Source organism: Bubalus bubalis, chromosome 23 (genome assembly GCF_019923935.1).
Source record: "Bubalus bubalis isolate 160015118507 breed Murrah chromosome 23, NDDB_SH_1, whole genome shotgun sequence".
NCBI classification, from domain to species: domain Eukaryota; kingdom Metazoa; phylum Chordata; class Mammalia; order Artiodactyla; family Bovidae; genus Bubalus; species Bubalus bubalis.
The window spans coordinates 9,756,279-9,770,176 of NC_059179.1; the positions used below are offsets into that span (position 1 = coordinate 9,756,279).

The window sequence follows — 13,898 nt, forward strand, 5'->3', positions numbered from 1 at the left end:
TCTTGTCTAGAGCAGTTCCTTGATATTTGTTATATAGCTGATTTGGTGGCGCTGAATTCTCTTAACTGTTGCTTTTCTGAAAAGCTTTTGATTTCTCCTTCAAATCTGAATGAGATCCTTGCTGGATAGAGTAATTTTGGTTGTAGCTCTTTCCCTTTCATTGCTTTAAGTAAATCTGCCACTCCCTTCTGGCCTGCAGAGCTGATGTTGTTTGTTTATTTTTAAACTGTTTCCTCTTAAGACAGTTAATGGCAGTTCTCTCCTCAGGAAACTGAATTTTCCTTTGTGTTTGTTGGTTGGATGGAGGTGTGGTTAGTTTTCTCTGCAGCCAAGGTAAATCAATGCACTAGACCCTTGAAGTGGAGAAGGCAATGCAACCTACTCCAGTACTCTTGCTTGGAAAATCCCATGGACGGAGGAGCCTGGTAGGCTACAGTCCATGGGGTCGCTAAGGGTCGAACACGACTGAGCGACTTCACTTTCACTTTTCACTTTCATGCACTGGAAAAGAAAATGGCAACCCACTCCAGTGTTCTTGCCTAGAGAATCCCAGGGACAGAGGAGCCTGGTGGGGGGCCGTCTATGGGGTCACACAGAGTTGGACACAACTGACGCAGCTTAGCAGCAGCAGCAGCAGCAGACCCTTGAAGAGGGAAGGGATTCCTTAGATTAGGAGCTGTAGAATTTCACTGTGAGTCTATTCACTTGAAAAACTTGGCAAAGTGCAGATGCCCAGGTCCCAGTCTTAAAAGGCTCCTATTTAACTGCTCTAGGTTTTGGTCCAAGTCTTTCTATTCTGAATAAGCATTTGAGATGATTTGGATATAGGTAGTTTGGGACCACACTTTGACAAACTTAGTATATAAAAGCGGAGAAGGCAATGGCAACCCACTCCAGTACTCTTGCCTGGAAAATCCCATGGACGGAGGAGCCTGGTGGGCTGCAGTCCATGGGGTCGCTAAGAGTCGGACACGACTGAGCGACTTCACTTTCACTTTTCACTTTCATGCATTGGAGAAGGAAATGGCAGCCCACTCCAGTGTTCTTGCCTGGAGAATCCCAGGGACGGGGGAGCCTGGTGGGCTGCCGTCTATGGGGTTGCACAGAGTCGGACATGACTGAAGTGGCTTAGCACTTAGCAATATATAAAAGTCTTATATATAGTATATAAAGTATAAAAAAAACTCAGTATATAAAACTCTTAGTATATAGAACTCTTAGTATATAAAACTCATATATAAAATTATTAGTGATAATTTTGTATATATTTTTGTACAAATCTCTTTTGTCTCAGACCCAAAAGCTTATTTGATTCACTGAACCATTAAGCTAGCTGGGATACATTAAGAAATCAAGTCCAGGAAGCCTCATGACAAGATTCAGAATAAAACAGTCTTTGGAAAGAAAAATCTGAAATATTGGATAAATAAACATGGTAAACATGACTGTATTCATTGCTCATTAGAAATGATTCACTTCACAGTGATTTAGAAAGAATAGAACTTCAAGAAATAGATAAAATTATATAGCAGTAGTTCTGCCAGTGTAAGAATCACTTGGTAACCTTGGTTCTTTTAAAAATATTTCATTGGAAAATAATAATCTTGATTATTACTTTGACAAGTTAAATAATAGAATGGGTGGAGGAAGAAAAGTAAAGCAAAAATATGAAGCTGTCTCTGAAGCCACGAAAGCACTGAGAAAGACTAATTTTGGGTGCTTGAAACTCTAGGAGAAAGAATAAGAGGGCGTATCAAGGCAAAAATAATGGAAAATTAAAATTTCAACAGATTGTATCAAGTGGAAAGATGAATTGATAGCTTCATTCTATGAAAAGCACAGAGAGCCAAAAGACTCAATAGTAAAGTTCAAAGGATATTATAAATCTACCTTTCATGCTTTAATGTTTTTAAACTTTGTATATAATTTAAAATGAGTGTATACAGAAATTAGTATATATGTAATTTTCTCATATCATACGGGTAGCAGTAATCTACATTCTTACATTGCTTCATAATCCTTTTTTGTCAAGGACTACTTCCAATTATGCTTTTTTTTTTTTACAGTTTATGCTACCAGAAAATATTTTCTAGAACTTACTTTTTAAAAATGTGCAGTATTTTGTTGTTTAATACAGTACTAAAAATAGACTATTTAAGTGGTTGTTGTCCTGTCACCAAGTTGTGTCCAAGTGATACTCTGTGAAAGGTCAGAACTGATCAACCCAGGGGATTGGTTGGGAAGGTGTCCAACCTTACTGTAGCCTTATTAGCAAGAGTTTTAAGGCATAAATGAAAGGGTAAACTCCCTAGAATTTATTTGGGCCCTTCCTAAATGCCCTTCCATATAATTTTTTTTTTTTTAATGGGAGAGGAGAAGGGAGGGCTTGGGTAAGAATAACAAAGATATGAATTCATTAGCCAAAACAGAAGAAACTGTAGTTGAAACGTTGATTCTCAATTCCTGTAACAGCAGATTGATAGATGAAGCATAAAACAAGACCAGATGCTGTGGTTTCCAGGATGCACTTGGCTTCCCATCCCTTATAACCTGGAGCATTTTTGCTGTAAGTAGGTCATTTGCTTGCTCTCATTTACCTGATTCTAGGAAAATGCCCTTGAAAGTATTTGGAAAATAAGACTTTCATTAAGCTTTTGCTTTTGCTTAACATTTTAAAAGTTAAGATTGCATGAAACCTCTCCCAACCCCATTTCTGTATTAGCCAGAATAACCTGTAACCTTGAAGCATAAGTAAAACTGAAATAGACAAGAAAAATTCAAGATCTTTTATTTTCTAAGGACTTAAATTTATGTCCATAACACTGGCATAGTACTCATCTCACAGAATTATAATTGAGGTTTGAGTTTCTCTGTTCTCCTATCAGTTGTGAACTTCTTGAGAAAAGAGGATGCCTAGGACATAGGAGGAAGTTAACGAATGTTTTAATTAGCTAATTCACCACCACCACCCCCCAGTCTGACATTTTGAATGGGGCAGACACCATTCTAATAGATTTACGGTGACTGGGAAGGGAAAAAGAGGAAAGAAAGACAAATGGTCCAAAGAAAAGGACATGTGCAGAACTTCCCTGGTGGTCCAGTGATTAAGAATCTGCCTGACAGTGTAGGAGACATGAGTTCTATCCCTGGTCTGGGAAGATTCGACATGCCATGGGTTGACAGCCCGTGAGCCACAACTACTGAGCCCCACTCTGGAGCCTGTTCTCAGCAGCAAGAGAAGACACTGCAATGACAAACACATGCACTGCAGTTAAGAGAATAGCCCCCTGCTCCCTGCCACTAGAGAAAGTTCATATGCAGCAACGAAAACCCAGCACAACCAAAAATAAATAAATAAATGAATAAAATCGTGACAAAGTTCAAATTTATAAAACAACAATAGCAGCAACAAAGAAAAGGACATGTGCAATCAAACCATTTTACTGACCATGATTATACTATCGTCCTGTTGTGACAAATCTGTTCCTGATATGTCCACCAGAGACCAGTCTCATCAGGTATACAGAGGTTTAAGAGCATGGACCCTGCAGCCCAACAGAGTTGGCTTTGGATGTAAGGTCTGTTCTTTACTAGTTCTGTGGCTCAGGGCAAATTATTAAGCTCTCTAAGCCTCAAGTTCCTCACCTCTCATACACGGACAAAAGCAGTATGCACGCCATGGAGTTACACTGAGAATTAAAGGAGACAGTGCCCGAAAGCGCTGCATGCTATTCTTGACACTTAGCAAGTGCTCAATAAACATGCCACTGAACTAGCTCAGATGTTATTTTGATTATACCGTGAAGTGATATTCTCTCATTTCCAGAAGCTTATATGAACAAAGATTCTTTCATATCTCTTTAGTATTTGTGTGAGCACTTGTCAACCATGGTGTATTGTCTAGGAATGTTTATCTTCTCTGGCTTGTCAAGAGGCCTTGCCTCTGTCCCTTTGCCCTCTTAGTTCTCAGTTTTAATACACCCCTCTGGGTGAGTCTTACAGATTAGTATTCTATAAAGTATTAGTGATAGTTATGGAAAACCTGTAAGATTTCATCCTTGTGACTGCCCCCATACAACTAAGTTATGTTGATCAATCCATGAAAATGACTATCGATATTTCTCAGTTCACTGAAGACCATCATTAATATTGACTGTCATTCCCATCTGTCTAATAACAGCCATTTATTGAGCTTACAGTTCTTACTCTCATAGAATTCTGAAGACTCATATATCTTGTGAAAATGCAAATCTTCATAGAACTGTTGATTTTTTTAAGTTAGAGATTTAACCTGTCTTTTATTCCCATTCATTATTTGTTTTGGGAAAACATCCTTACATGGATTGCCTAGTGAGTTTTGTCCTGAAGAAAGAAATTAGTTCAATATATGAAAGGGAGAAGCTGAACCAGATTTGAGATTTTAGAGGTCGATACTTTTCCATCTCTTATCATTTTGCAAATGGCAGCATTTTCATTACCCTTGAGGACTGTCATAACATGAGAGCTGCTGTTTTTCAATGTAAAATTGAATTAATTTGAGCATAACATGTTTTTTAAAAATATTTACTATGTGCAACTCTTGGAAATGCTCCTAAAGTTGAGGGAGTTTTACTGAGCAAATACAATGGTATATCCTGTTTAGACACTGAGTACATGGCTTTCAAAGGCGAAAGCAAGGGCAAAACTTGCTAATTTTAGATGTTTAGGGGTGAAATATCTACTAGGCCTCCTTTCATCTTAGGTCAAACAGTAGTGCGCTAGCAAGCTAATGTTAGATTTGCCCTCCCCTCTTGTTTATTGCTAGTGTTTTTGGAACCAGAAAAACAAAACAAAGGTGTAAAAAAAGAAAGAAAGCAAAGTCTGTATGTAACTTGAGTTAGAGAAGTACAGGAACAAATATACCAAGTTGGCAGTGCTCAAAGTCCCATTCAACTTCAAAATAGTATACTAGATAGAGTTTCACAAACCTTTCTCCTTTCTAGCGTGCTCTTTATTAAGTTGAAATACCAAAACCATTCTGAGAGCTTTGAATACCCCTATAAGGTCTAGAGCCAGAGGCATGCCCCACTCCCATTTCTTTATATTTTCTGAGTTCCCAACGTCAGAAGAAGGGACAGTAAACGAAAGGAGACAAGGAAGTCAACTCCCCAACAGTGTTTTCTTCCCCTTTGGTGTTTTGCAGAAAAGTTGAAGAGATGCTAATGATTCTTAACCAACCGAAAGCCGCGTTAGAATTCTGTCTAGGTATTCTTAAACTTCTGACTGGGCAGTGTTCCACCTTCCACACTCCAGTCCATCTTTCATTCAATACTGTGTGTGTGCTAAGTTGCCTCAGTTGTGTCCGACTCTTTGCAACCATATGGACTGTAGCCTGCCAGGCTCTTCTGTCCATGAGATTGTTCAGGCAAGAATACTGGAGTGGATTGCCATGTAATCCTCCAGATGATCTTCCTGACCCAGGGATGGAACCCATTTCCTGTTTTGGCAGGTGGGTTCTTTACCACTAGCACCACCTGGAAATCCTACTTACGCTAGATAAATAGGCTTGCCATGGTTTATTATTGTGTTGTCCTCACAAGCTAGTATTCAAGGAGCCTTCCTTGACCACTTCCTTGGGACTCTTGGAAATAAACATAAAAACAGTTTAAATGACTGGTTAAAAACCCATGAAATACAGTGATTATTCTGGGTGGGAGGGATTGGGGGCAGGGGAGGAGAGAGTAAATAATCATATGTCTTCAGTTGAGAGCATCACAAGAATTTCCAGGACATGAACTCACATTCATAGGCCAAGAACAGAAGACAACTAAAAAAACCTCTGCAGAGGCACAACATTTCCTCTTCATTTCCTTGGAAGGTAGGGATCTATGATACTCCTTTTTAATAATCATCCCCAAATTCTGTTTCTGTGCCCAACACAATAAAGTGTTTCCAAGTACAGAGTGTCAGATAGGTGAAGAACAAACAGCGTCTACAAAATAGTTTGAAGCATGTAAAAGGTAGATTATTGAGGGAAGTACTTAGGAAATGCTAAGTTATTTGAAATTATTGTGTCCTAAATGACAGCTCTGTGACCTGCCTCATGTTAGGTAGCCTTTCAGGGTTTCCTGCTCTGAAACGGAAGTAGTTCTACAAGCTTCATAATTCCATGATTTGTTCATTCTGACCTGTATGAGAGAACTATCTCAGAAGACCTTGTGTAGTAATCCTTTGTCAGTTACCATTTTCCCATAGTTTTGTCACAATGTGGTTTTCTCTTTGTATGCCTAAATTTTACAGTCTGTGATCTCTGTGTATGTATGTATGGTTGAGTTTAGTTCCTTGAAATCAAAGAACTTAATCACAGTTATCCCTACCCTCATCTCCATTCCTACCGCAATCTTAAAGTCAGATGGCAAGGGACAGGAGGTCTGCCGTTCTCATCCCCTCTTTATATGATGAGGGGAGAATAACAGTTGGAGGCCAGGCCTAGAAAAACCATGCCCTTGTTTTCTGGAAAGACCAGATGGTTACTAAGAATGTTGCCAAGCTTGCAAAAATGATACCAGTGGGAAAAGCAAATACAGGAAAGTGTTGAATCTCAATAAAGGCTATATCAAGAACTTTAAAAATAGAAGTGTGGTTAACATAAACTCCATCTTCCACAGAAGATGATGGCTTTCAGAATATTAGCTCATGAACAACTAAGGAAAAAGATTCTTTTCTGCTTTTATAACCAATTTTGTTGTTTTATTCTCTTGAAAATTCCCTACCCTTGGACTCCCAATGAAGGTTTTATCTACATAGCACTTCTCTGGAATGTAATCATCTCCTTCACCAGTTGGTGAGAGATTACCATAATAAATACTGAAAACACGCACGTAGATCCTCATGAATAATGTTTTTGAGAGCTAGCCAAAAAGGAAGACGTAGGTTTACCTTTATTTGTGTGTTTATTTGTAGTTTTATTGAGAGAAAAAACATTTTCAGTCAGTTCAGTTGCTCAGTGTGTCCGACTCTGTGACCCCATGAATCGCAGCACGCCAGGCCTCCCTGTCCATCACCAACTCCTGGAGTTCACCCAAACCCATGTCTATTGAGTCCGTGATGCCATCCAACCATCTCATCCTCTGTCATCCACTTCTCCTCCTGCCCTCAATCTTTCCCAGCATCAGGGTCTTTTCAAATGAGTCAGCTCTTCGCATCAAGTGGCCAAAGTATTGGAGTTTCAACTTCAACATCAGTCCCACCAATGAACACCCAGGACTGATCTACTTTACGATGGACTGGTTGGATCTCCTTGCAGTCCAGGGAACTCTCAAGAGTCTTCTCCAACACCACAGTTCAAAAACATCCATTCTTCGGCGCTCAGTTTTCTTTATAGTCCAACTCTCACATCCATACATGACCACTGGAAAAACCATTGCCTTGACTAGACAGACCTTTGTTGACAAAGTAATGTCTCTGCTTTTGAATATGCTGTCTAGGTTGGTTATAACTTTCCTTCCAAGGAGTAAGCGTCTTTTAATTTCATGGCGGCAGTCACCATCTGTAGTGATTTTGGAGCCCCCCAAAATAAAGTCAGCCACTGTTTCCCCAGCTATTTCCCATGAAATGATGGGACTGGATGCCATGATCTTCGTTTTCTGAATGTTGAGCTTTAAGCCAACTTTTCACTCTCCTCTTTCACTTTCATCAAGAGGCTCTTTAGTTCTTCACTTTCTGCCATAATGGTAGTGTCATCTGCATATCTGAGGTTATTGATATTTCTCCTGGCAATCTTGATTCCAGCTTATGCTTCCTCCAGCCCAGCGTTTCTCATGATTTACTCTGCATATAAGTTAAATAAGCAGGGTGACAATATACAGCCTTGACGTACTCCTTTTCCTATTTGTTCCATGTCCAGTTCTAACTGTTGCTTCCTGACCTGCATACAGGTTTCTCAAGAGGCAGGTCAGATGGTCTGGTATTCCCCATCTCTTTCAGAATTTTCCACAGTTTATTGTGATCCACACAGTCAAAGGCTTTAACATAGTCAATAAAACAGAAATAGATGTTTTTCTGGAACTCTCTTGCTTTTTCCATGATCCAGCAGATGTTGGCAATTTGATCTCTGGTTCCTCTGCCTTTTCTAAAACCAGCTTGAACATCTGGAAGTTCATGGTTCACGTATTGCTGAAGCCTGGCTTGAAGAATTTTAAGCATTACTTTACTAGTGTGTGAGATGAGTGCAATTGTGCGGTAGTTTGAGCATTCTTTGGCATTGCCTTCCTTGGGACTGGAATGAAAACTGACCTTTTCTAGTCCTGTGGCCTCTGCTGAGTTTTCCAAATTTGCTGGCATATTGAGTGCAGCACTTTCACAGCATCATCTTTCAGGATTTGAAATAGCTCAACTGGAATTTCATCACCTCCACTAGCTTTGTTCATAGTGATGATTCCTAAAGCCCACTTGACTTCACATTCCAGGATGTCTGGCTGTAGGTGAGTGATCACGCCATCGTGATTATCTGGGTTGTGGAGATCTTTTTTGTACAGTTCTTCTGTGTATTCTTGCCATCTCTTCTTAATATCTTCTGCTTCTGTTAGATCTCTACCATTTCTGTCCTTTATCGAGCCCATCTTTGCATGAAATGTTCCCTCGGTATCTTTAATTTTCTTGAAGAGATCTCTAGTCTTTCCCATTCTATTGTTTTCCTCTATTTCTTTGCACTGGTTACTGAGGAAGGCTTTCTTATCTCTTCTTGCTATTCTTTGGAACTCTGCATTCAAATGGATATATCTTTCCTATTCTCCTTTGCTTTTTGCTTCCCTTCTTTTCACAGCTATTTGTAAGGCCTCCTCAGATAGCCATTTTGCTTTTTTGCATTTCTTTTTCTTGGGGATGGTCTTGATTCCTGTTTCCTGTACAATGTCACAAACCTCTGTCCATAGTTCATCAGGCACTGTCTTTCAGATCTAGTCCCTTAAATCTATTTCTCACTTCCACTGTAGTCATAAGGGATTTGATTTAGGTCATACCTGAATGGTCTAGTGGTTTTCTCCACTTTCTTCAATTTAAGTCTGAATTTGGCAATAGGGAGTTCAAAATCTCATTCTCTAGGTAGTGAATTCAGGAGTAAGTAACTCCACACTTGTTCTGCGTAGTCCAGTTTATTGTTAATTCTGTTGTCTGTTAACATACTGGGAGTTATGTTAATCTAGAATACATCTCTGTCACAGATAACAAACCAGCATTCTTACAGGTAAGACACATCATTTACCTTGATGAAGACAGTGTTATAGAAATAATTAGGAAGATCTAGTTATATTATCTAGAAAGATAGAATTTCAAGGAATCACACTCTTTCAGGATCAAAAGGAATATTAAAGTCATTGCATCTTCAACCAAAGACAGTGTGGAACTGTAGAAAGACTATATGCTCTGGAATCAGAGGACCTGGATCAAATCACAGCTTTGCAACTTAGCTGTGTGTTTGGGGTAATTTACTTAACATCCTTGAGCCTAGTTTCCTCACCTATAAAATGGGAATAGTGACTACATTATAGAGTTGGCGAAAGGATTGAAGATAATGTATGTAAAAGACAGACATAATAAACATTAGTAAATGACTGTGGTTGTTGTGAACATAAACGTCCCACCAGCTGGTCATTAAGCTTATTTGAATGTTCCCAGTGACAAGGAATTCACTAATTGTTCAGGTAGCCCATCTCTTAGTTACTCTTCAGAGTTAGTCCTTCCTTTTGCTGAGCCTAAATCTTTTCCCCTAGAATTTTTATCTATGGTTCTCAATCTTGCCTGTAAGGCTGAACAGATTAACCCTGTAAATCAATTAAGCATGTGATCTAGAAAGTAATATATACTTTAAGAAAGGTGTGACCAGTATGGACACTAGAGGTTTGTCAACACAATTTAGGATCAAACTAGCTTCTTTTTTCCTGAAACCCACTCTTTGAATATCTGTTAATTAAAGTATGTTTGTCTTTTGCACTAGATAGAGCTGTAGCCATAGCTTGAGTCCTGCGTGCTGTACCTGTCAAGAGTTTTGAGAGAGAGACTCAAGTCCAGAAACTTACAATTAAATCTTTATTGTATTAATTAACAAATTGACAAAATTCCACTTGAGACATACAAATAGAATTTGAGTATTTAATCATATGTAATGTGGCCTACCTGTAAGGTCACATAGCCATAAGTGGAAAAAAGAACATAGTGCTCTTTATTGAACAAACACTAAAATGGTATTTAATATGTGTCAAGCACTGCTATAAGTGCTTTTCACATATTAAAGTGTTTAATTCTCAACTAATAATAACCCTATGAATTAAATATTATTATCTTCAGAAAAGGAAAATGAGGCACAGAAAGATTAAGCAACTTATCCAGGTTGAATAGCTAGTAAGTAGCAGAATTTGAATCTGAATTCTAGCTAGTAAGAGCTAGAATTTGAACCAGGTTGTCTAGTTCCAGAGTCTGTGTTCATACAAATGCCCTGTTCCCAAATTTGTCAAAATTTAGAAAAATTCTAGTACATGGATTATTCAGACTCCTTAAAAGCAAGAAAAACGCTGCTGGATTTACAACCTACTTTATAAAAGCACTATTAGAGTATACTTTTTGAGTGATATGGATTTGATTTATGAGAATACAAAACATTGACTGGAAACAATATCTAGCCTCATTCATTCTAATTCAGACTATGCTTCTAATGATTGATTTTATATTTTAGCTATATAATAAAGAGGAAATTGATGAATGCCTCTGAGTTTTGGTCTTCTGTTATATACTTATTCTGCTGAATATTGTTTTCAAATATTAAGACAGCAATACATCATGTATAGTTTTATTTTTAAATTAACATAAAGTTGATGATGTGTACATACTTGCATGAGTGTACAGTTCTTTAATTTAATACAATAGATTCATATAACCACTGCAAAAATCAAGATATCTGACAGTTTCATTATCCTAAGAAACTCCATTGTATTACCCCTTTGTAGTTACCTCCTCAACCCTTGGCAGCCATGGATCTAATCTCCATCACTATTAGTTTTTTCTTTTTGAGAATGTTATATGTAAATTCAGTCATACAGTATGTAACTTTTTGAGACTGACTTCTTTACTTAGCATGCCTTTGAGATTCATCTGAGATGTTGCATATGTCGATGGTTTATTCATTTTCATTGCTGAGTAGTATTCCATTGTAGAAATGTACTGCAGCTTGTCTACTCATTTGTTGAAGGATATTTAAGTTGTTTCCAGTTTTTGGTAATTGTGAATAGACCTGCTATAAACATTTGTGTGTAGATTCTTGTGTGACCAGAAGTTTTTATTTCCTTAAAGTAAATACCCAGTAGTGGGTTTGCTCAGAGAAGGCAATGGCACCCCACTCCAGTACTCTTGCCTGGAAAACCCCATGGACGGAGGAGCCTGGTAGGCTGCAGTCCATGGGGTCGCTAAGAGTCAGGCACGACTGAGAGACTTCACTTTCACTTCTCACTTTCATGCATTGGAGAAGGAGGCGGCAGCCCACTCCAGTGTTCTTGCCTGGAGAATCCCAGGGACGGAAGCCTGGTGGGCTGCCGTCTATGGGGTCGCACGGAGTTGGACACCACTGAAGCGACTTAGCAGCAGCAGCAGCAGCAGCAGTAGGTTTGCTAGGTCATTGTTTTTATGAGAGACTCATGTGTTCAAGAGTATTTTTAACTTTATGAGAGAATGCCAAACTGTTTTCCCCAATCACTATTCCGTTTTGCATTTCCATGAGAATGTATGAGCATTCTATTTGTTTTGCATTCTCACCAGAACTTGTTATTATCAATATTTAAAATTTGAGGTGTTCTAAAAGGTACCTCATTATGATAATGTACTGTATAGTGCATGGTCTGCACATACTATAGTAGTATTTACTACTGTAAAAAAAAAAAACCTGTGAGTTAGTGGACCTGTGCAGTTCAAACTCGAATTGTTTAAGGGTCAACTGTGTTCAGTTTTATCTGTTGTGGTTTTCTATGCATGCATGCATGCGTGCTAAGTTGCTTCAGTTGTATCTGACTCTTTGTAACCCCATGGACTGCAGCCCACCAGGCTCCTCTCTCTATGGAATTTTTCAGGCAAGAATACTGGAGTGGGTTGCCATGCCCTCCTCCAAGGGATCTTCCCAACCCAGGGATCCGTGACTCTTTATGTTTACCTGCATTGGCAGGCAGGTTCTTTACCATAGTGCTATGTGGGAAGCCTGATTTGACAATATGTCTTTATTAAAATATAAATGTTTATTATTCACAATTTCCTTAGAATAAATATATTTTAGCACTTTAAGTAGATGTAGAAGTGTTTGCATCATTTAGATACCTTTACACTCCCTTCTTTATGTTATAGTTGTCTTGTAGATTTCATTTGCATACATTGAAAACATACATTGGAACTCGAAAATAGTCTATTTTATTTACCTATTTACTATTTCTCTTCTTCATGTTCCAAGTTTCCTTCTGGTACACTTTCCCTTCTATCTAAAGATACTCCTTTACTAATTCTTTAGAGCAGGTCTTCTGGCAATGAATTATCTTTGTTTTCCTTCTCTGAGAATGTATTTATTTGAACTTCATGAAGGAATCTTTGCTGGATTTAGAAACTCCAGGTTGACAGGGTTGTTGTTTTTATTTCCCTAGCACCTCAAGTTGTCCCACTTAATCCTACCCTTCATGAATCCTGATAAGAATTTTGCAGTCATTTGAAATTGTTGTTCCCCCTGTAAGTAATGTGTCATTTTTTTTCTAGGGGCTTTAAAGATTTTTTTTTGTCTTCAATTTTCATCAGTTTGATTATGATATATTTGGGCATGAGTTTTTTGGGATTTATCCTATCTTCTTGAATCTGTAAGTTTATGTTTTTCACCAAACTTGAGAACTTTTCAGTCCTTTTTATCAAATATATTTTACTGCATTGTATTTTTTTTCTCCTCTTCTTCTGACCTCCAGTGGCAAATACTAAATCTTTTGGTTTTGTCCCACTCATCTTTGAGGTGCTGTTCATTCTTTTTCCCACTCTGTGTTTTTTTCTTTGTTCAAATTGAGTGATTTTTGTTGTTATCTTCAAATTCACTGACTCTTTCCTGTGTCATCTCCATTCTGTGATTGAAGCCATTCAGTGGCTTCTCTTTTATTTTACTTACTGTAGTTTAAAATTTTTATTTATTTATATGGCTGCGTTGGGTCTTAGTTGTGACACAGGAGATCTTTGCTGTGTCATGTGGGGTCTTTCATTGTGGCACATGGACTGTACCATGCAGTTCTGCTCATTTTGCTTGCTGGTAGGTTATGCTCAAAATCCTTCAAGCTAGCCTTCAGCGATACGTGAACTGAGAACTTTCAGATGTACAAGCTAGGTTTAGAAAAGACAAGAGGAACCAGAGATCCAATTGCCAGCTGTTACACAGGCTTCGTTGCTCTGCAGCATGTGAGATCCTAATATCCCAACCTGGTATCAGACCCATGCCCACCACATTGAAAGGCAAATTCCCAACCACTGGACAACCAAGGAAATTTTTATTTATTAAATTAAAATTATTCCATTTTGTTTTCCAAAGGGAACATCACATTTTCCTAAAAATTTTTCAGTTCTGAAATGTTAGTTTAGTTCTTCATATCTTCTACTTCTTTGCATTCCTTTCAGGAGTGTTTTCTATTACTTCCTGCTGCTGCTGCTAAGTCACTTCAGTCGTGTCCAACTCTGTGTGACCCCATAGACGGCAGCCTACCAGGCTGCCCCATTCCTGGGATTCTCCAGGCAAGAACACTGGAGTGGGTTGCCATTTCCTTCTCTAATGCATGAAAGTGAAAAGTGAAAGTGAAGTCGTTCAGTCGTGTCCAACTCTTCGCAACCCCATGGACTGCAGCTTACCAGGCTCCTCCGCCCAT

General features: G+C 38.6%; 1 long non-coding RNA gene across 2 annotated transcripts in view; it reads left to right on the top strand.

Annotated features, from left to right (window-relative positions):
- The window catches only part of LOC112581626, a 33,817-nt gene that overhangs the window by 4,195 nt on the left and 15,724 nt on the right, over positions 1–13,898 (top strand). For both annotated transcript variants that reach the window (XR_006547986.1, XR_003106237.2), the window contains exon 3: positions 2,473–2,566. This is a non-coding gene — a long non-coding RNA (uncharacterized LOC112581626). The remainder of the gene's footprint in view (positions 1–2,472; positions 2,567–13,898) is intronic.